At 31.5% G+C, this 25306-nt stretch overlaps 1 protein-coding gene across 2 annotated transcripts in view; it reads right to left on the reverse strand.

Moving 5' to 3' along the window:
- LOC142335910 (dnaJ homolog subfamily C member 13-like) overlaps positions 1-25306 on the reverse strand; it is a 164139-nt gene that overhangs the window by 116254 nt on the left and 22579 nt on the right. The window lies entirely within an intron of this gene.

Consider the following 25306-nt stretch of genomic DNA (forward strand, 5'->3'; position numbering starts at 1 on the left):
ATACTAATCGCGCTAATAAATTTGAGAAAAATTGAAACCAGGAAAATCATCGAATCATAAAGAACCATCAATTTCAAAAAAGACAACCAATGGTGAAAGGACATTTGAAAATTTGGTAAAAAGATGAAAATTTTAAATTGGTGTCTGAATCAGATAAGTTGATAATCATTCACAAATCGGAACCACTCATTTGGGGAAAGATGCTCATCATGCTAGGAGAGTTAGATTTAAAAAATGAATCAAGGAAAAGCGACGAATCAGTTAAGAACATTTGGAACATTTTTCTGAATCATATGAGTTCTTAATCAATCACAAATCGAAACCACTCATTTAGGGAAAGATGCTTATCGCGCTCATAAATTAGTGAGAAAAATTGAAACCAAGAAGATCATCGAATTATAAAGAACCATTCATTTCAAAAAAGACAGCAAATGGTCGAATGACATTTAAAAATTTGGTAAAAGAAGAAACTTTTAAATCGGTGTCTGAATCAGAAAAATTGATAATCATTCACAAATCGAAACCACTCATTTGGGGAAAGATGCTGATCATGCTAATCAGGTGAGAAAAAAATTGAAACAAGGAAAGCAACGAAACAAAGAACAAGTTGTTTTAAAAAAACAAAAAGATTGTGGAAGGATACTTAAAAAGGTGGTACAAGAACAAGCTGATAAATTTAATGCAGTTTATGAATCAGATAAGTTCATAATCATTCACAAATGGAGAACACTCATTTGGGGAAAGAGTCTCATCGTGCTAATAAGAGAGTTAGATGAAAAAAAACATTGGAACGAGGAAGAGCAACGAATCAGTAAAGAACTTGGCACAAGATGAACATTCTAATTCAATTTCTGAATCAGATGACTTCATAATCGATCACAAATCGAAACCACTCATTTAAGGAAAGATGCTAATCGCGCTAAAAAATTATTGAGAAAAACAGAAACCAATAAAATCATCGAATCATAAAGAACAACTAATTCAAAGAAGACTAACAAATGGTAGAATGACATTTAAAAATTTGGTAAAAGAAGAAATTTTTAAATCGGTGTCTGAATCAGATAAATTGATAATCATTCACAAATCGAAACCACTCATTTGAGGAAAGACAATAGTGAACGACTTAGTGAGAGAAAAACAATAAAACAAGGAAAGACATCGAATCATAGAACAAGTCATTTCAAAAAAGACCAAAAAAAAGGTAGCACATACGAAAAATTGGTACAAGATGAACATCTTAATTCAGTTTCTGAATCAGATCTGTTCAAAATCATTCACAAACCGGAACCACTCATTTGAAGAGAAATACTCATCATTCTATTAAGGAAGTGAAATGAAAAACATTGAAACAAGGAAGAGCAACAAATCAGTAAAGAACTTTTGAAAACAAGGCAGAAGATGAACAATCTAATTCAATTTCTGAATCAGATGACTTCATAATGAGTCACAAATCAAAACCACTCATTTAGGGAAAGATACTAATCGCGCTAATAAATTTGAGAAAAATTGAAACCAGGAAAATCATCGAATCATAAAGAACCATCAATTTCAAAAAAGACAACCAATGGTGAAAGGACATTTGAAAATTTGGTAAAAAGATGAAAATTTTAAATTGGTGTCTGAATCAGATAAGTTGATAATCATTCACAAATCGGAACCACTCATTTGGGGAAAGATGCTCATCATGCTAGGAGAGTTAGATTTAAAAAATGAATCAAGGAAAAGCGACGAATCAGTTAAGAACATTTGGAACATTTTTCTGAATCATATGAGTTCTTAATCAATCACAAATCGAAACCACTCATTTAGGGAAAGATGCTTATCGCGCTCATAAATTAGTGAGAAAAATTGAAACCAAGAAGATCATCGAATTATAAAGAACCATTCATTTCAAAAAAGACAGCAAATGGTCGAATGACATTTAAAAATTTGGTAAAAGAAGAAACTTTTAAATCGGTGTCTGAATCAGAAAAATTGATAATCATTCACAAATTGAAACCACTCATTTGGGGAAAGATGCTGATCATGCTAATCAGGTGAGAGAAAAATGGAAACAAGGAAAGCAACGAAACAAAGAACAAGTTGTTTTACAAAAACAAAAAGATGGTGGAAGGATACTTAAAAAGGTGGTACAAGAACAAGCTGATAAATTTAATTCAGTTTATGAATCAGATAAGTTCATAATCATTCACAAATGGAAAACACTCATTTGGGGAAAGAGTCTCATCGTGCTAATAAGAGAGTTAGATGAAAAAAACATTGGAACATGGAAGAGCAACGAATCAGTAAAGAACTTCTGAAAACATGGCACAAGATGAACATTCTAATTCAATTTCTTAATCAGATGACTTCATAATCAATCACAAATCGAAACCACTCCTTTAGGGAAAGATGCTAATCGCGCTAATTAATTATTGAGAAAAACTAAAACCAATAAAATCATCGAATCATAAAGAACAACTAATTTCAAAGAAGACTAACAAACGGTAGAATGACATTTAAAAAATTTGGTAAAAGAAGAAACTTTTAAATCGGCGTCTGAATCAGATAAATTGATAATCATTCACAAATCAAAACCACTCATTTGGAGAAATATGCTCATCATGCTAATAAGAGAGTTAGATAAAAACAACGAATCAAGGAAGAGCGACGAATCAGTGAAGAACATTTGGAAACTTGGCATAAGATGAACATTTTAATTCCATTTCTGAATCATATGAGTTCTTAATCAATCACAAATCGAAACCACTCATTTAGGGAAAGATGCTAATCGCGCTCATAAATTAGTGAGAAAAATTGAAACCAAAAAAAATCATCAAATCAAAAAGAACCATCCATTTCAAAAAAAAACAAATGGTCGAATGACATTTAAAAATTTGGTAAAAGGAGAAACTCTTTAATCGATGTCTGATCAGATAAGTTGATAATCATTCACAAATCGAAACCACTCATTTGGGGAAAGATGCTCATCATTCTAACAAGAGAGTTAGATAAAAAAAATGAATTCAGGAAGAGCGACGAATCAGTGAAGAACATTTGGAAACTTGGCGTAAGATGAACATTTTAATTCAATTTCGGAATCATACGAGTTCTTAATCAATCACAAATCGAAACAACTCATTTAGGGAAAGGGGCTTGTCGCGCTCATAAATCAGTGAGAAAAATTGAAACCAAGAAAATCATCGAATTATAAAGAACCATTCATTTCAAAAAAGACCACAAATGGTCAAAGGACATTTGAAAATTTGGTAAAAGAAGAAACATTTAATTCAGTATCTGAATCAGATAAGTTGATAATCATTCACAAATCGAAATCACTCATTTGGGGAAAGATGCTCATCACGCTAATAACGTAGTGTGAAAAAACACTGAAACAAAGAGAAACATCGAATCATAAGGAACAACTCATTTCAAAAAAAGACTAACAAATGGTAGAATGACATTTAAAAATTTGGTAAAAGGAGAAACTCTTAAATCGATGTCTGATCAGATAAGTTGATAATCATTCACAAATCGAACCCACTCATTTGGGGAAAGATGCTCATCATTCAAACAAGAGAGTTAGATAAAAAAAAATGAATTCAGGAAGATTGACGAATCAGTGAAGAACATTTGGAAACTTGGCGTAAGATGAACATTTTAATTCAATTTCGGAATCATATGAGTTCTTAATCAATCACAAACCGAAACAACTCATTTAGGGAAAGATGCTTGTCGCGCTCATAAATTAGTGAGAAAAATTGAAACCAAGAAAATCATCGAATTATAAAGAACCATTCATTTCAAAAAAGACCACAAATGGTCGAAGGACAATTGAAAATTTGTTAAAAGAAGAAACATTTAATTCAGTATCTGAATCAGATGAGTTGATAATCATTCACAAATCGAAATCACTCATTTGGGGAAAGATGCTCATCACGCTAATAACGTAGTGTGAAAAAACACTGACACAATGAGAAACATCGAATCATAAGGAACAACTCATTTCAAAAAAAGACTAACAAATGGTAGAATGACATTTAAAAATTTGGTAAAAGAAAAAACTCTTAAATCGGTGTCTGAATCAGATAAGTTGATAATCATTCACAAATCGAAACCACTAATTTGGAGAAATATGCTCATCATGCTAATAAGAGACTTAGATAAAAACAACGAATCAAGGAAGAGCGACGAATCAGTGAAGAACATTTGGAAACTTGGCATAAGATGAACATTTTAATTCCATTTCTGAATCATATGAATTCTTAATCAATCACAAATCGAAACCACTCATTTAGGGAAAGAGGCTAATCGCGCTCATAAATTAGTGAGAAAAATTAAAACCAAAAAAATCATCAAATCAAAAAGAACCATTCATTTCAAAAAAAACAAATGGTCGAATGACATTTAAAAATTTGGTAAAAGGAGAAACTCTTAAATCGATTTCTGATCAGATAAGTTGATAATCATTCACAAATCGAAACCACTCATTTGGGGAAAGATGCTCATCATTCTAACAAGAGAGTTAGATAAAAAAATGAATTCAGGAAGAGCGACGAATCAGTGAAGAACATTTGGAAACTTGGCGTAAGATGAACATTTTAATTCAATTTCGGAATCATATGAGTTCTTAATCAATCACAAATCGAAACCACTCAATTAGGGAAAGATGCTAATTGCGCTCATAAATTATTGAGAAAAATTGAACCAAGAAAATCATCGAATCATAAAGAACCATTAATTTCAAAAAAGACAACAAATGGTCGGAGGACATTTAAAAATGTGGTAAAAGAAGAAACTTAATTCAGTATCTGAATCAGATAATTTGATAATAATTCACAAATCGAAACCACTCATTTGTGGAAAAATGCTCATCATGCTAATAAGCTGAGAAAAAAATGAAACAAGGAAGAGCGACGAATCAGTGAAGAACATTTGGAAACTTGGCATAAGATGAACATTTCAATTCAATTTCTGAATCATATGAGTACTTAATCAATCACAAATCGAAACCACTCATTTAGGGAAAGATGCTAATTGCGCTCATAAATTAGTGAGAAAAGTTGAAACCAAGAAAATCATCGAATCATAAAGAACCACTCATTTCAAAAAACACAACAAATGGTCGAAGGACATTTAAAAATTTGGTAAAAGAAACTTTTAATTCGGTATCTGAATCAGATAATTTGATAATCATTCACGAATCGAAACCACTCATTTGTGGAAAGATGCTCATCACGCTTATAACGTAGTGTGAAAAAAACTGAAACAAAGAAAAACATCGAATCATAAAGAACAACTCATTTCAAAAAAGACCAACACAGGGTAGAATGACATTTAAAATTTTGGTAAAAGAAGAAACTTTTAAATCGGTGTCCGAATCAGATAATTTGATAATCATTCACAAATCGAAACCACCCATTTGTGGAAAGATGCTCATCATGCTAATAAGCTGAGAAAAAAATGAAAAAAGGAAGAGCGACGAATCAGTGAAGAACATTTGGAAACTTGGCATAAGATGAACATTTCAATTCAATTTCTGAATCATATGAGTACTTAATCAATCACAAATCGAAACCACTCATTTAGGGAAAGATGCTAATTGCGCTCATAAATTAGTGAGAAAAGTTGAAACCAAGAAAATCATCGAATCATAAAGAACCACTCATTTCAAAAAACACAACAAATGGTCGAAGGACATTTAAAAATTTGGTAAAAGAAACTTTTAATTCAGTATCTGAATCAGATAATTTGATAATCATTCACGAATCGAAACCACTCATTTGTGGAAAGATGCTCATCACGCTTATAACGTAGTGTGAAAAAAACTGAAACAAAGAAAAACATCGAATCATAAAGAACAACTCATTTCAAAAAAGACCAACACAGGGTAGAATGACATTTAAAATTTTGGTAAAAGAAGAAACTTTTAAATCGGTGTCCGAATCAGATAATTTGATAATCATTCACAAATCGAAACCACCCATTTGTGGAAAGATGCTCATCATGCTAATAAGCTGAGAAAAAAATGAAACAAGGAAGAGCGACGAATCAGTGAAGAACATTTGGAAACTTGGCATAAGATGAACATTTCAATTCAATTTCTGAATCATATGAGTACTTAATCAATCACAAATCGAAACCACTCATTTAGGGAAAGATGCTAATTGCGCTCATAAATTAGTGAGAAAAGTTGAAACCAAGAAAATCATCGAATCATAAAGAACCACTCATTTCAAAAAACACAACAAATGGTCGAAGGACATTTAAAAATTTGGTAAAAGAAACTTTTAATTCAGTATCTGAATCAGATAATTTGATAATCATTCACGAATCGAAACCACTCATTTGTGGAAAGATGCTCATCACGCTTATAACGTAGTGTGAAAAAAACTGAAACAAAGAAAAACATCGAATCATAAAGAACAACTCATTTCAAAAAAGACCAACACAGGGTAGAATGACATTTAAAATTTTGGTAAAAGAAGAAACTTTTAAATCGGTGTCCGAATCAGATAAGTTGATAATCATTCACAAAACGAAAGCACTCATTTGGGTAAAGATGCTTATCATGCTAATAAGGTGAGACAAAAATTGAAACAAGGAAGAGCGATGAATCAGTGAAGAATATTTGGAAACTTGGCATAAGATGAACATTTTAATTCAATTTCTGAATCACATGAGTTCTTAATCAATCACAAATCGAAACTACTCATTTAGGGAAAGATGCTAATCGCGCTCATAAATTAGTGAGAAAAGTTGAAACCAAGAAAATCATCGAATCATAAAGAACCACTCATTTCAAAAAACACAACAAATGGTCGAAGGACATTTAAAAATTTGGTAAAAGAAACTTTTAATTCAGTATCTGAATCAGATAATTTGATAATCATTCACGAATCGAAACCACTCATTTGTGGAAAGATGCTCATCACGCTTATAACGTAGTGTGAAAAAAACTGAAACAAAGAAAAACATCGAATCATAAAGAACAACTCATTTCAAAAAAGACCAACACAGGACAGGGTAGAATGACATTTAAAATTTTGGTAAAAGAAGAAACTTTTAAATCGGTGTCCGAATCAGATAAGTTGATAATCATTCACAAAACGAAAGCACTCATTTGGGTAAAGATGCTTATCATGCTAATAAGGTGAGACAAAAATTGAAACAAGGAAGAGCGATGAATCAGTGAAGAATATTTGGAAACTTGGCATAAGATGAACATTTTAATTCAATTTCTGAATCACATGAGTTCTTAATCAATCACAAATCGAAACTACTCATTTAGGGAAAGATGCTAATCGCGCTCATAAATTAGTGAGAAAAGTTGAAACCAAGAAAATCATCGAATCATAAAGAACCACTCATTTCAAAAAACACAACAAATGGTCGAAGGACATTTAAAAATTTGGTAAAAGAAACTTTTAATTCAGTATCTGAATCAGATAATTTGATAATCATTCACGAATCGAAACCACTCATTTGTGGAAAGATGCTCATCACGCTTATAACGTAGTGTGAAAAAAACTGAAACAAAGAAAAACATCGAATCATAAAGAACAACTCATTTCAAAAAAGACCAACACAGGACAGGGTAGAATGACATTTAAAATTTTGGTAAAAGAAGAAACTTTTAAATTGGTGTCCGAATCAGATAATTTGATAATCATTCACAAATCGAAACCACCCATTTGTGGAAAGATGCTCATCATGCTAATAAGCTGAGAAAAAAATGAAACAAGGAAGAGCGACGAATCAGTGAAGAACATTTGGAAACTTGGCATAAGATGAACATTTCAATTCAATTTCTGAATCATATGAGTACTTAATCAATCACAAATCGAAACCACTCATTTAGGGAAAGATGCTAATTGCGCTCATAAATTAGTGAGAAAAGTTGAAACCAAGAAAATCATCGAATCATAAAGAACCACTCATTTCAAAAAACACAACAAATGGTCGAAGGACATTTAAAAATTTGGTAAAAGAAACTTTTAATTCAGTATCTGAATCAGATAATTTGATAATCATTCACGAATCGAAACCACTCATTTGTGGAAAGATGCTCATCACGCTTATAACGTAGTGTGAAAAAAACTGAAACAAAGAAAAACATCGAATCATAAAGAACAACTCATTTCAAAAAAGACCAACACAGGGTAGAATGACATTTAAAATTTTGGTAAAAGAAGAAACTTTTAAATCGGTGTCCGAATCAGATAAGTTGATAATCATTCACAAAACGAAAGCACTCATTTGGGTAAAGATGCTTATCATGCTAATAAGGTGAGACAAAAATTGAAACAAGGAAGAGCGATGAATCAGTGAAGAATATTTGGAAACTTGGCATAAGATGAACATTTTAATTCAATTTCTGAATCACATGAGTTCTTAATCAATCACAAATCGAAACTACTCATTTAGGGAAAGATGCTAATCGCGCTCATAAATTAGTGAGAAAAGTTGAAACCAAGAAAATCATCGAATCATAAAGAACCACTCATTTCAAAAAACACAACAAATGGTCGAAGGACATTTAAAAATTTGGTAAAAGAAACTTTTAATTCAGTATCTGAATCAGATAATTTGATAATCATTCACGAATCGAAACCACTCATTTGTGGAAAGATGCTCATCACGCTTATAACGTAGTGTGAAAAAAACTGAAACAAAGAAAAACATCGAATCATAAAGAACAACTCATTTCAAAAAAGACCAACACAGGGTAGAATGACATTTAAAATTTTGGTAAAAGAAACTTTTAAATCGGTGTCCGAATCAGATAAGTTGATAATCATTCACAAAACGAAAGCACTCATTTGGGTAAAGATGCTTATCATGCTAATAAGGTGAGACAAAAATTGAAACAAGGAAGAGCGATGAATCAGTGAAGAATATTTGGAAACTTGGCATAAGATGAACATTTTAATTCAATTTCTGAATCACATGAGTTCTTAATCAATCACAAATCGAAACTACTCATTTAGGGAAAGATGCTAATCGCGCTCATAAATTAGTGAGAAAAATTGAAAACAAATAATATCATCGAATCATAAAGAACCATTAATTTTAAAAAAGACAACAAATGGTCGAATGACATTTAAGAATTTGGTAAAAGAAGAAACTTTTAAATCGGTGTCTGAATCAGATAGATTGATAATCATTCACAAATCGAAACCACTCATTTGGGGAAGGATTCTCGTCATGCTAATAAGGTGAGAAAAAAATTGAAACAAGGAAGAGCGACGAATCAGTGAAGAACATTTGGAAACTTGGCATAAGATGCACATTTTAATTCAATTTCTGAATCATATGAGTTCTTAATCATTCACAAATCGAAACCACTCATTTAGGGAAAGATGCAAATCGCGCTCAAAAATTAGTGAGAAAAATTGAAACCAAGCAAATCATCGAATCACAAAGAACCATTCATTTCAAAAAAGACAACAAATGGTCGAAGGACGTATAAAATTTGGTAAAAGAAACTTTTAATTCAATTTCTGAATCAGATCTGTTCTTAATCAAACACAGATCGAAACCACTCATTTAGGGAAAGATACTAATCGCGCTAATAAATTATTTAGAAAAATTGAAACCTAGAAAATCATCGAATCATAAAGAACCATTCATTTAAAAAAACAAATGCTCGAATGACATTTAAAAATTTGGTAAGAAACTTTTAAAATGGCGTCTGAATCAGATAAGTTGATAATCATTCACAAATCGAAACCACTCATTTGGGGAAAGATGCTCATCATGCTAAGATAGTTATATTAAAAAAATGAATCAAGGAAGAGCGACGAATCAGTTAAGAACATTTGGAAACTTGGCATATGAACATTTTAATTCAATTTCTGAACCATATGAGTTCTTAATCAATCACAAATCGGAAACACTCAATTAGGGAAAGATGCTAATCGCGCTCATAAATTAGTGAGATAAATTCAAACCAAGAAAATCATCTAATCATAAAGAACCATTAATTTCAAAAAAGACAACAAATGTTCAAAGGACAATTGAAAATTTGTTAAAAGAAGAAACATTTAATTCAGTATCTGAATCAGATGAGTTGATAATCATTCACAAATCGAAATCACTCATTTGGGGAAAGATGCTCATCACGCTAATAACGCAGAGTGAAAAAACACTGAAAGAAAGAGAAACATCGAATCATAAGGAACAACTCATTTCAAAAAAGATCAACAAAGGGTAGAATGAAATTGAAAAATTTGGTAAAAGAAGAAACTTTTAAATCGGTGTCCGAATCAGATAAATTGATAATCATTCACAAATCGAAACCACTCATTTGGGGAAAGCTGCTCATCATGCTAATAAGAGAGTTAGATAAAAAAAATGAATCAAGGAAGAGCGACGAATCAGCGAAGAACATTTGGAAACTTGGCATAAGATGCACATTTTAATTCAATTTCTGAATCATATGAGTTCTTAATCATTCACAATTCGAAACCACTCATTTAGGGAAAGATGCAAATCGCGCTCATAAATTAGTGAGAAAAATTGAAACCAAGAAAATCATCGAATCACAAAGAACCATTCATTTCAAAAAAGACAACAAATGGTCGAAGGACGTATAAAATTTGGTAAAAGAAACTTTTAATTCAATTTCTGAATCAGATCTGTTCTTAATCAATCACAGATCGAAACCACTCATTTAGGGAAAGATACTAATCGCGCTAATAAATTATTTAGAAAAATTGAAACCTAGAAAATCATCGAATCATAAAGAACCATTCATTTAAAAAAAACAAATGCTCGAATGACATTTAAAAATTTGGTAAGAAGAAACTTTTAAAATGGTGTCTGAATCAGATAAGTTGATAATCATTCACAAATCGAAACCACTCATTTGGGGAAAGATGCTCATCATGCTAATAAGAGAGTTAGATAAAAAAAATGAATCAAGGAAGAGCGACGAATCAGTTAAGAACATTTGGAAACTTGGCATAAGATGAACATTTTAATTCAATTTCTGAATCATATGAGTTCTTAATCAATCACAAATCGAAAACACTCAATTAGGGAAAGATGCTAATCGCGCTCATAAATTAGTGAGATAAATTGAAACCAAGAAAATCATCGAATCATAAAGAACCATTAATTTCAAAAAAGACAACAAATGGTCGAAGGACATTTGAAAATTCGGTGAAAGAAGAAACATTTAATTCAATATCTGAATCAGATGAGTTGATAATCATTCACAAATCGAAATCACTCATTTGGGGAAAGATGCTCATCACGCTAATAACGCAGAGTGAAAAAACACTGAAAGAAAGAGAAACATCGAATCATAAGGAACAACTCATTTCAAAAAAGACAACAAATGGTCGAATGACATTTAAAAATTTGGTAAAAGAAGAAACTTTTAAATCGGTGTCTGAATCAGATAAGTTGATAATCATTCACAAATCGAAACCACTCATTTGGGGAAAGATGCTCATCATGCTAATAAGAGAGTTAGAATTAAAAAATGAATCAAGGAAGAGCGACGAATCAGTGAAGAACATTTGGAAACTTGGCATAAGATGAACATTCTAATTCAATTTCTGAATCATATGAGCTCTTAATCAATCACAAATCGAAACCAATCATTTAGGGAAAGACGCTAATCGCGCTCATAAATTAGTGAGAAAAATTGAAACCAAGGAAATCATCGAATCATAAAGAACCATTAATTTCAAAAAAGACAACAAATGGTCGAAGGACATTTGAAAATTTGTTAAAAGAAGAAACATTTAATTCAGTATCTGAATCAGATGAGTTGATAATCATTCACAAATCGAAATCTTTCATTTAGGGAAAGATGCTCATCACGCTAATAACGCAGTGTGAAAAAACACTGAAAGAAAGAGGAACATCAAATCATAAGGAACAACTCATTTCAAAAAAGATCAACAAAGGGTATAGAATGACATTTAAAAATATGGTTAAAAGAAGAAACTTTTAAATCGGTGTCTGAATCAGATAAATTGATAATCATTCACAAATCGAAACCACTCATTTGGGGAAAGCTGCTCATCATGCTAATAAGAGAGTTAGATAAAAACATGAATCAAGGAAGAGCGACGAATCAGTGAAGAACATTTGGAAACTTGGCATAAGATGAACATTCTAAGTCAATTTCTGAATCATATGAGTTCTTAATCAATCACAAATCGAAACCACTCATTTAGCGAAAGATGCTTATCGCGCTCATAAATTAGTGAGAAAAATTGAAACCAAGAAAATCATTGAATCATAAAGAACTATTAATTTCAAAAAAGACAACAAACGGTCGAAGGACATTTGAAAAATTGGTACAAGAAAAAACAATTAATTCATTATCTGAATCAGATAAGTTGATATCATTCACAAATCGAAATCACTCAATTGGGGAAAGATGCTCATCACGCTAATAACGTAGTGTGAAAAAACACTGAAACAAAGAGAAACATCGAATCAAAAGGAACAACTCATTTCAAAAAAGACCAACAAAGGGTAGAATGACATTTAAAAATTTGGTAAAAGAAGAATCGGTGTCTGAATCAGATAAGTTGACAATCATTCACAAATCGAAACCACTCATTTGGGGAAAGATGCTCATCATGCTAAGAGAGTTAGATTAAATAAATGAATCAAGGAAGAGCGACAAATCAGTTAAGAACATTTGGAAATTTGGCATAAGATGAACATTTCAATTCAATTTCTGAATCATATGAGTGCTTAATCAATCACAAATCGAAACCACTCATTTAGGGAAAGATGCTTATCGCGCTCAAAAATTAGTGAGAAAAACTGAAACCAAGAAAATCATCGAATTATTAAGAACCATTACTTTCTAAAAAGACAGCAAATGGTCGAATGACATTTAAAAATTTGTAAAAGAAGAAACTTTTAAATCGGTGTCTGAATCAGATAAGTGTATAATCATTCACAAATCGAAACCACTCAATTGGGGAAAGATGCTCATCATGCTAATAAGAGAGTTAGATAAAAAAAAAGAATCAAGGAAGAGCAACGAATCAGTGAAAAACATTTGGAAACTTGGCATAAGATGAACATTCTAACTCAATTTCTGAATCATATGAGTTCTTAATCAATCACAAATCGAAACCACTCATTTAGGGAAAGATGCTTATCGCGCTCATAAATTAGTGAGAAAAATTGAAACCAAGAAAATCATCGAATCATAAAGAACCATTAATTTCAGAAAAGACAACAAATGGGCGAAGGACATTTGAAAATTTGGTAAAAGAAGAAACATTTAATTCAGTATCTGAATCAGATAAGTTGATAATCATTCACAAATCGAAATCACTCATTTGGGGAAATCTGCTCATCACGCTAATAACGTAGAGTGAAAAACCACTGAAACAAAATGAAACATCGAATCATAAGGAACAACTCATTTCAAAAAAGACCAACAAAGGGTAGAATGACATTTAAAAAATTGGTAAAAGAAGAAACTTTTAAATCGGTGTCTGAATTAGATAAGTTGATAATCATTCACAAATCGAACCGCTCATTTGGGGAAAGATGCTCATCATGCTAAGAGAGTTAGATTTAAAAATGAATCAAGGAAGAGCGACGAATCAGCTAAGAACATTTGGAAACTTGGCATAAGATGAACATTTCAATTCAATTTCTGAATCATATGAGTTCTTAATCCATCACAAATCGAAACAACTCAATTAGGGAAGATGCTCATCGCGCTTATAAATTAGTGAGAAAAATTGAAACCAAGAAAATCATCGAATCATAAAGAACCATTAATTTCAAAAAAGACAACAAATGGGCGAAGGACATTTGAAAATTTGGTAAAAGAAGAAACATTTAATTCAGTATCTGAATCAGATAAGTTGATAATCATTCACAAATCGAAATCACTCATTTGGGGAAAGATGCTCATCACGCTAATAACGTAGAGTGAAAAACCACTGAAACAAAGAGAAACATCGAATCATAAGGAACAACTCATTTCAAAAAAGACCAACAAAGGGTAGAATGACATTTAAAAAATTGGTAAAAGAAGAAACTTTTAAATCTGTGTCTGAATTAGATAAGTTGATAATCATTCACAAATCGAACCGCTCATTTGGGGAAAGATGCTCATCATGCTAAGAGAGTTAGATTAAAAAATGAATCAAGGAAGAGCGACGAATCAGCTAAGAACATTTGGAAACTTGGCATAAGATGAACATTTCAATTCAATTTCTGAATCATATGAGTTCTTAATCCATCACAAATCGAAACAACTCAATTAGGGAAAGATGCTCATCGCGCTTATAAATTAGTGAGAAAAATTGAAACCAAGAAAATCATCGAATCATAAAGAACCATTAATTTAAAAAAAAAAGACAAATGGTCGAAGGACATTTGAAAATTTGGTAAAAGAAGAAACATTTAATTCAGTATCTGAATCAGATAAATTGATAATCATTCACAAATCGAAATCAATCAGTTGGGGAAAGATGCTCATCACGCTAATAACGGAGTGTGAAAAACCACTGAAACAAAGAGAAACATCGAATCATAAGGAACAACTCATTTCAAAAAAGACCAACAAAAGGTAGAATGACATTTAAAAAATTGGTAAAAGAAGAAACTTTTAAATCGGTGTCTGAATTAGATAAGTTGATAATCATTCACAAATCGAACCGCTCATTTGGGGAAAGATGCTCATCATGCTAAGAGAGTTAGATTAAAAAATGAATCAAGGAAGAGCGACGAATCAGCTAAGAACATTTGGAAACTTGGCATAAGATGAACATTTCAATTCAATTTCTGAATCATATGAGTTCTTAATCCATCACAAATCGAAACAACTCAATTAGGGAAAGATGCTCATCGCGCTTATAAATTAGTGAGAAAAATTGAAACCAAGAAAATCATCGAATCATAAAGAACCATTAATTTAAAAAAAGACAAATGGTCGAAGGACATTTGACAATTTGGTAAAAGAAGAAACATTTAATTCAGTATCTGAATCAGATAAGTTGATAATCATTCACAAATCGAAATCAATCAGTTGGGGAAAGATGCTCATCACGCTAATAACGGAGTGTGAAAAAACACTGAAACAAAGAGAAACATCGAATCACAAGGAACAACTCACTTCAAAAACATCAACAAAAGGCAAAATGACCTTTAAAAATTTGGTAAAAGAAGAAACTTTTAAATCGGTGTCTGAATCAGATAAGTTAATAATCATTCACAAATCGAAATCACTCATTTGGGGAAAGGTGCTCATCACGCTAATAACGTAGTGTGAAAAAACACAAACAAAGATAAACATCGAATCATAAGGAACAACTCCTTTCAAAAAAGACCAACAAAGGGTAGAATGACATTTAAAAACTTGGTAAAAGAAGAAATTTTTAAATCGGTGTCTGAATTAGATAAGTTGATAATTATTCACAAATCGAAACCACTCATTTGGGGAAAGATGCTCATCATGCTAATAAGAGAATTAGATAAAAAAATGAATCAAGGAAGAGCAACGAATCAGTGAAGAACATTTGGAAACTTGGCATAAGGAGAACATTCTAATTTAATTTCTGAATCATATGAGTTCTTAATCAATCACAAATCGAAACAACTCATTTAGGGAAAGATGCTTGTCGCGCTCATAAATTATTGAGAAAAATTGAAACCAAGAAAATCATCGAATCATAAAGAACCATTAATTTCAAAAAAGACAACTAATGGTCGAAGAACATTTGAAAATTTGGTAAAAGAAGAAACATTTAATTCAGTATCTGAATCAGATAAGTTGATAATCATTCACAAATCGAAATCAATCATTTGGGGAAAGATGCTCATCACGCTAATAACGTAGTGTGAAAAAACACTGAAACAAAGAGAAACATCGAATCATAAGGAACAACTCACTTCAAAAACATCAACAAAAGGCAAAATGACCTTTAAAAATTTGGTAAAGGAAGAAACTTTTAAATCGGTGTCTGAATCAGATAAGTTAATAATCATTCACAAATCGAAACTGCTCATTTGGGGAAAGATGCTCATCATGCTAAGAGAGTTAGATTTAAAAAACGAATCAAGGAAGAGCGACGAATCAGTTAAGAACATTTGGAAACTTGGCATAAGATGAACATTTCAATTCAATTTCTGAATCATATGAGTTCTTAATCAATCACAAATCGAAACAACTCAATTAGGGAAAGATGCTCATCGCGCTCATAAATTAGTGAGAAAATTGAAACCAAGAAAATCATCGAATCATAAAGAACCATTAATTTCAAAAAAGACAACAAATGGTCGAAGGAAATTTGAAAATTTGGTAAAAGAAGAAACATTTAATTCAGTATCTGAATCAGATGAGTTGATAATCATTCACAAATCGAAATCACTCATTTGGGGAAAGATGCTCATCACGCTAATAACGTAGTTTGAAAAAACACAAACAAAGAGAAACATTGAATCATAAGGAACAACTCATTTCAAAAAAGACCAACAAAGGGTAGAACGACATTTAAAAATTTGGTAAAAGAAGAAATTTTTAAATCGGCGTCTGAATCAGTTGATAATCATTCACAAATCGAAACCACTCATTTGGGGAAAGATGCTCATCATGCTAATAAGAGAATTAGATTAAAAAATGAATCAAGGAAGAGCAACGAATCAGTGAAGAACATTTGGAAACTTAGCATAAGGTGAACATTCTAATTTAATTTCTGAATCATATGAGTTCTTAATCATTCACAAATCGAAACAACTCATTTAGGGAAAGATGCTTGTCGCGCTCATAAATTAGTGAGAAAAATTGAAACCAAGAAAATCATCGAATCATAAAGAACCATTAATTTCAAAAAAGACAACTAATGGTCGAAGAACATTTGAAAATTTGGTAAAAGAAGAAACATTTAATTCAGTATCTGAATCAGATAAGTTGATAATCATTCACAAATCGAAATCAATCATTTGGGGAAAGATGCTCATCACGCTAATAACGTAGTGTGAAAAAACACTGAAACAAAGAGAAACATCGAATCATAAGGAACAACTCACTTCAAAAACATCAACAAAAGGCAAAATGACCTTTAAAAAATTGGTAAAGGAAGAAACTTTTAAATCGGTGTCTGAATCAGATAAGTTAACAATCATTCACAAATCGAAACTGCTCATTTGGGGAAAGATGCTCATCATGCTAAGAGAGTTAGATTTAAAAAATGAATCAAGGAAGAGCGACGAATCAGTTAAGAACATTTGGAAACTTGGCATAAGATGAACATTTCAATTCAATTTCTGAATCATATGAGTTCTTAATCAATCACAAATCGAAACAACTCAATTAGGGAAAGATGCTCATCGCGCTCATAAATTAGTGAGAAAATTGAAACCAAGAAAATCATCGAATCATAAAGAACCATTAATTTCAAAAAAAGACAACAAATGGTCGAAGGAAATTTGAAAATTTGGTAAAAGAAGAAACATTTAATTCAGTATCTGAATCAGATGAGTTGATAATCATTCACAAATCGAAATCACTCATTTGGGGAAAGATGCTCATCACGCTAATAACGTAGTTTGAAAAAACACAAACAAAGAGAAACATTGAATCATAAGGAACAACTCATTTCAAAAAAGACCAACAAAGGGTAGAACGACATTTAAAAATTTGGTAAAAGAAGAAATTTTTAAATCGGCGTCTGAATCAGTTGATAATCATTCACAAATCGAAACCACTCATTTGGGGAAAGATGCTCATCATGCTAATAAGAGAATTAGATTAAAAAATGAATCAAGGAAGAGCAACGAATCAGTGAAGAACATTTGGAAACTTAGCATAAGGTGAACATTCTAATTTAATTTCTGAATCATATGAGTTCTTAATCATTCACAAATCGAAACAACTCATTTAGGGAAAGATGCTTGTCGCGCTCAAAAACTAGTGAGAAAAATTGAAACCAAGAAAATCATCGAATCATAAAGAACCATTAATTTCAAAAAAGACAACTAATGGTCGAAGGACATTTGAAAATTTGGTAAAAGAAGAAACATTTAATTCAGTATCTGAATCAGATAAGATGATAATCATTCACAAATCGAAATCAATCAGTTGGGGAAAGATGCTCATCACGCTAATAACGTAGTTTGAAAAAACACAAACAAAGAGAAACATTGAATCATAAGGAACAACTCATTTCAAAAAAGACCAACAAAGGGTAGAACGACATTTAAAAATTTGGTAAAAGAAGAAATTTTTAAATCGGCGTCTGAATCAGTTGATAATCATTCACAAATCGAAACCACTCATTTGGGGAAAGATGCTCATCATGCTAATAAGAGAATTAGATTAAAAAATGAATCAAGGAAGAGCAACGAATCAGTGAAGAACATTTGGAAACTTAGCATAAGGTGAACATTCTAATTTAATTTCTGAATCATATGAGTTCTTAATCATTCACAAATCGAAACAACTCATTTAGGGAAAGATGCTTGTCGCGCTCAAAAACTAGTGAGAAAAATTGAAACCAAGAAAATCATCGAATCATAAAGAACCATTAATTTCAAAAAAGACAACTAATGGTCGAAGGACATTTGAAAATTTGGTAAAAGAAGAAACATTTAATTCAGTATCTGAATCAGATAAGATGATAATCATTCACAAATCGAAATCAATCAGTTGGGGAAAGATGCTCATCACGCTAATAACGTAGTGTGAAAAAACACTGAAACAAAGAGAAACAGCGAATCATAAGGAACAACTCACTTCAAAAAACAACAGCAAAAGGCAAAATGACATTTAAAAATTTGGTAAAAGAAGAAACTTTTAAATCGGTGTCTGAATCAGATAAGTTGATAATCATTCACAAATCGAAACCACTCATTTGGGGAAAGATGCTCATCATGCTAATAAGAGAATTAGATTAAAAAATGAATCAATGAAGAGCAACGAATCAGTGAAGAACATTTGGAAACTTAGCATAAGGTGAACATTCTAATTTAATTTCTGAATCATATGAGTTCTTAATCATTCACAAATCGAAACAACTCATTTAGGGAAAGATGCTTGTCGCGCTCAAAAACTAGTAAGAAAAAATGAAACCAAGAAAATCATCGAATCATAAAGAACCATTAATTTCAAAAAAGAAAACTAATGGTCGAAGGACATTTGAAAATTTGGTAAAAGAAGAAACATTTAATTCAGTATCTGAATCAGATAAGTTGATAATCATTCACAAATCGAAATCAATCAGTTGGGGAAAGATGCTCATCACGCTAATAACGTAGTGTGAAAAAACACTGAAACAAAGCGAAACATCGAATCATAAGGAACAACTCACTTCAAAAAACATCAACAAAAAATGACATTTAAAAATTTGGTAAAAGAAGAAACTTTTAAATCGGTGTCTGAATCAGATAAGTTGATAATCATTCACAAATCGAAACCGCTCATTTGGGGAAAGATGCTCATCATGCTAAGAGAGTTAGATTAAAAAAATGAATCAAGGAAGAGCGGCGAATCAGTTAAGAACATTTGGAAACTTGGCATAAGATGAACATTTCAGTTCAATTTCTGAATCATATGAGTTCTTAATCAATCACAAATCGAAACAACTCAATTAGGGAAAGATGCTCATCGCGCTCATAAATTAGTGAGAAAATTGAAACCAAGAAAATCATCGAATCATAAAGAACCATTAATTTCAAAAAAACAACAACTGGTCGCAGGAAATTTGAAAATTTGGTAAAAGAAACATTTAATTCAGTATATGAATCAGATGAATTGATAATCATTCACAAATCGAAATCACTCATTTGGGGAAAGATGCTCATCACGCTAATAAAGTAGTGTGAAAAAACACAAACAAAGAGAAACATCGAATCATAAGGAACAACTCATTTCAAAAAAGACCAACAAAGGGTAGAACGACATTTAAAAATTTGGTAAAAGAAGAAATTTTTAAATCGGCGTCTGAATCAGTTGATAATCATTCACAAATCGAAACCACTCATTTGGGGAAAGATGCTCATCATGCTAATAAGAGAATTAGATTAAAAAATGAATCAAGGAAGAGCAACGAATCAGTGAAGAACATTTGGAAACTTAGCATAAGGTGAACATTCTAATTTAATTTCTGAATCATATGAGTTCTTAATCATTCAAAAATCGAAACAACTCATTTAGGGAAAGATGCTTGTCGCGCTCATAAACTAGTGAGAAAAATTGAAAACAAGAAAATCATCGAATCATAAAGAACCATTAAAATTTCAAAAAAGACAACAAATGGTCGAAGGAAATTTGAAAATTTGGTAAAAGAAACATTTAATTCAGTATCTGAATCAGATGAGTTGATAATCATTCACAAATCGAAATCACTCATTTGGGGAAAGATGCTCATCACGCTAATTGAGTAGTGTGAAAAAACACAAAGAGAAACATCGAATCATAAGGAACAACTCATCTCAAAAAAGACCAACAAAGGGTAGAACGACATTTAAAAATTTGGTAAAAGAAGAAATTTTTAAATCGGTGATTGAATCAGTTAAGTTGATAATCATTCACAAATCGAAACCACTCATTTGGGGAAAGATGCTCATCATGCTAAGAGAGTTAGTTTAAAAAAATGAATCAAGGAAGAGCGACGAATCAGTTAAGAACATTTGGAAACTTGGCATAAGATGAATATTGCAATTCAATTTCAGAATCATATGAGTTCTTAATCAATCACAAATCGAAACAACTCAATTAGGGAAAGATGCTAATCGCGCTCATAAATTAGTGAGAAAAATTGAAACCAAGAAAATCATCGAATCATAAAGAACCATTAAAATTTCAAAAAAGACAACAAATGGTCGAAGGAAATTTGAAAATTTGGTAAAAGAAACATTTAATTCAGTATCTGAATCAGATGAGTTGATAATCATTCACAAATCGAAATCACTCATTTGGGGAAAGATGCTCATCACGCTAATTGAGTAGTGTGAAAAAACACAAAGAGAAACATCGAATCATAAGGAACAACTCATCTCAAAAAAGACCAACAAAGGGTAGAACGACATTTAAAAATTTGGTAAAAGAAGAAATTTTTAAATCGGTGATTGAATCAGTTAAGTTGATAATCATTCACAAATCGAAACCACTCATTTGGGGAAAGATGCTCATCATGCTAAGAGAGTTAGTTTAAAAAAATGAATCAAGGAAGAGCGACGAATCAGTGAAGAACATTTGGAAACTTGGCATAAGGTGAACATTCTAATTTAATTTCTGAATCATATGAGTTCTTAATCATTCACAAATCGAAACAACTCATTTAGGGAAAGATGCTTGTCGCGCTCATAAACTAGTGAGAAAAATTGAAAACAAGAAAATCATCGAATCATAAAGAACCATTAATTTCAAAAAAGACAACTAACGGTCGAAGGACATTTGAAAATTTGGTAAAAGAAGAAACATTTAATTCAGTATCTGAATCAGATAAGTTGATAATCATTCACAAATCGAAATCAATCAGTTGGGGAAAGATGCTCATCACGCTAATAACGTAGTGTGAAAAAACACTGAAACAAAGCGAAACATCGAATCATAAGGAACAACTCACTTCAAAAAACATCAACAAAAAATGACATTTAAAAATTTGGTAAAAGAAGAAACTTTTAAATCGGTGTCTGAATCAGATAAGTTGATAATCATTCACAAATCGAAACCGCTCATTTGGGGAAAGATGCTCATCATGCTAAGAGAGTTAGATTAAAAAAATGAATCAAGGAAGAGCGGCGAATCAGTTAAGAACATTTGGAAACTTGGCATAAGATGAACATTTCAGTTCAATTTCTGAATCATATGAGTTCTTAATCAATCACAAATCGAAACAACTCAATTAGGGAAAGATGCTCATCGCGCTCATAAATTAGTGAGAAAATTGAAACCAAGAAAATCATCGAATCATAAAGAACCATTAATTTCAAAAAAACAACAACTGGTCGCAGGAAATTTGAAAATTTGGTAAAAGAAACATTTAATTCAGTATCTGAATCAGATGAATTGATAATCATTCACAAATCGAAATCACTCATTTGGGGAAAGATGCTCATCACGCTAATAAAGTAGTGTGAAAAAACACAAACAAAGAGAAACATCGAATCATAAGGAACAACTCATTTCAAAAAAGACCAACAAAGGGTAGAACGACATTTAAAAATTTGGTAAAAGAAGAAATTTTTAAATCGGCGTCTGAATCAGTTGATAATCATTCACAAATCGAAACCACTCATTTGGGGAAAGATGCTCATCATGCTAATAAGAGAATTAGATAAAAAAATGAATCAAGGAAGAGCAACGAATCAGTGAAGAACATTTGGAAACTTGGCATAAGGTGAACATTCTAATTTAATTTCTGAATCATATGAGTTCTTAATCATTCACAAATCGAAACAACTCATTTAGGGAAAGATGCTTGTCGCGCTCATAAACTAGTGAGAAAAATTGAAACCAAGAAAATCATCGAATCATAAAGAACCATTAATTTCAAAAAAGATAACTAATGGTCGAAGGACATTTGAAAATTTGGTAAAAGAAGAAACATTTAATTCAGTATCTGAATCAGATAAGTTGATAATCATTCACAAATCGAAATCAATCAGTTGGGGAAAGATGCTCATCACTCTAATAACGTAGTGTGAAAAAACACTGAAACAAAGAGAAACATCGAATCATAAGGAACAACTCACTTCAAAAAACAACAACAAAAGGCAAAATGACATTTAGAAATTTGGTAAAAGAAGAAACTTTTAAATCGGTGTCTGAATCAGATAAGTTGATAATCATTCACAAATCGAAACCGCTCATTTAGGGAAAGATGCTCATCATGCTAAGAGAGTTAGATTTAAAAAATGAATCAAGGAAGAGCGACGAATCAGTTAAGAACATTTGGAAACTTGGCATAAGATGAATATTGCAATTCAATTTCTGAATCATATGAGTTCTTAATCAATCACAAATCGAAACAACTCAATTAGGGAAAGATGCTAATCGCGCTCATAAATTAGTGAGAAAAATTGAAACCAAGAAAATCATCGAATCATAAAGAACCATTAAAATTTCAAAAAAGACAACAAATGGTCGAAGGAAATTTGAAAATTTGGTAAAAGAAACATTTAATTCAGTATCTGAATCAGATGAGTTGATAATCATTCACAAATCGAAATCACTCATTTGGGGAAAGATGCTCATCACGCTAATTGAGTAGTGTGAAAAAACACAAAGAGAAACATCGAATCATAAGGAACAACTCATCTCAAAAAAGACCAACAAAGGGTAGAACGACATTTAAAAATTTGGTAAAAGAAGAAATTTTTAAATCGGTGATTGAATCAGTTAAGTTGATAATCATTCACAAATCGAAACCACTCATTTGGGGAAAGATGCTCATCATGCTAAGAGAGTTAGTTTAAAAAAATGAATCAAGGAAGAGCGACGAATCAGTTAAGAACATTTGGAAATTTGGCATAAGATGAACATTTCAATTCAATTTCTGAATCATATGAGTTCTCAATCAATCACAAATCGAAACAACTCAATTAGGGAAAGATGCTCATCGCGCTCATAAATTAGTGAGAAAATTGAAACCAAGAAAATCATCGAATCATAAAGAACCATTAATTTCAAAAAAACACAACAACTGGTCGCAGGAAATTTGAAAATTTGGTAAAAGAAACATTTAATTCAGTATCTGAATCAGATGAGTTGATAATCATTCACAAATCGAAATCACTCATTTGGGGAAAGATGATCATCACGCTAATAAAGTAGTGTGAAAAAACACCAAGAGAAACATCGAATCATAAGGAACAACTCATTTCAAAAAAGACCAACAAAGGGTAGAACGACATTTAAAAATTTGGTAAAAGAAGAAATTTTTAAATCGGTGTCTGAATCAGATAAGTTGATAATCATTCACAAATCGAAACCACTCATTTGGGGAAAGATTCTCATCATGCTAATAAGAGAATTAGATAAAAACAATGAATCAAGGAAGAGCAACGAATCAGTGAAAAACATTTGGAAACTTGGCATAAGGTGAACATTCTAATTTAATTTCTGAATCATATGAGTTCTTAATCATTCACAAATCGAAACAACTCATTTAGGGAAAGATGCTTGTCGCGCTCATAAACTAGTGAGAAAAATTGAAACCAAGAAAATCATCGAATCATAAAGAACCGTTAATTTCAAAAAAGACAACTAATGGTCGAAGGACATTTGGAAATTTGGTAAAAGAAGAAACATTTAATTCAGTATCTGAATCAGATAAGTTGATAATCATTCACAAATCGAAACCGCTCATTTGGGGAAAGATGCTCATCATGCTAAGAGAGTTAGATTTAAAAAATGAATCAAGGAAGAGCGACGAATCAGTTAAGAACATTTGGAAACTTGGCATAAGATGAATATTTCAATTCAATTTCTGAATCATATGAGTTCTTAATCAATCACAAATCGAAACAACTCAATTAGGGAAAGATGCTAATCGCGCTCATAAATTAGTGAGAAAAATTGAAACCAAGAAAATCATCGAATCATAAAGAACCATTAAAATTTCAAAAAAGACAACAAATGGTCGAAGGAAATTTGAAAATTTGGTAAAAGAAACATTTAATTCAGTATCTGAATCAGATGAGTTGATAATCATTCACAAATCGAAATCACTCATTTGGGGAAAGATGCTCATCACGCTAATTAAGTAGTGTGAAAAAACACAAACAAAGAGAAACATCGAATCATAAGGAACAACTAATTTCAAAAAAGACCAACAAAGGGTAGAACGACATTTAAAAATTTGGTAAAAAAAGAAATTTTTAAATCGGTTTCTGAATCAGATAAGTTGATAATCATTCACAAATCGAAACCACTCATTTGGGGAAAGATGCTCATCATGCTAATAAGAGAATTAGATAAAAAAATGAATCAAGGAAGAGCAACGAATCAGTGAAGAACATTTGGAAACTTGGCATAAGGTGAACATTCTATTTTAATTTCTGAATCATATGAGTTCTTAATCATTCACAAATCGAAACAACTCATTTAGGGAAAGATGCTTGTCGCGCTCATAAACTAGTGAGAAAAATTGAAACCAAGAAAATCATCGAATCATAAAGAACCATTTATTTCAAAAAAGACAACTAATGGTCGAAGGACATTTGAAAATTTGGTAAAAGAAGAAACATTTAATTCAGTATCTGAATCAGATAAGTTGATAATCATTCACAAATCGAAATCAATCAGTTGGGGAAAGATGCTCATCACGCTAATAACGTAGTGTGAAAAAACACTGAAACAAAGAGAAACATCGAATCATAAGGA

The sequence above is a fragment of the Convolutriloba macropyga genome, chromosome 3, assembly GCF_964194025.1.
Source record: "Convolutriloba macropyga chromosome 3, txConMacr16.3, whole genome shotgun sequence".
NCBI lineage: Eukaryota > Metazoa > Xenacoelomorpha > Acoela > Convolutidae > Convolutriloba > Convolutriloba macropyga.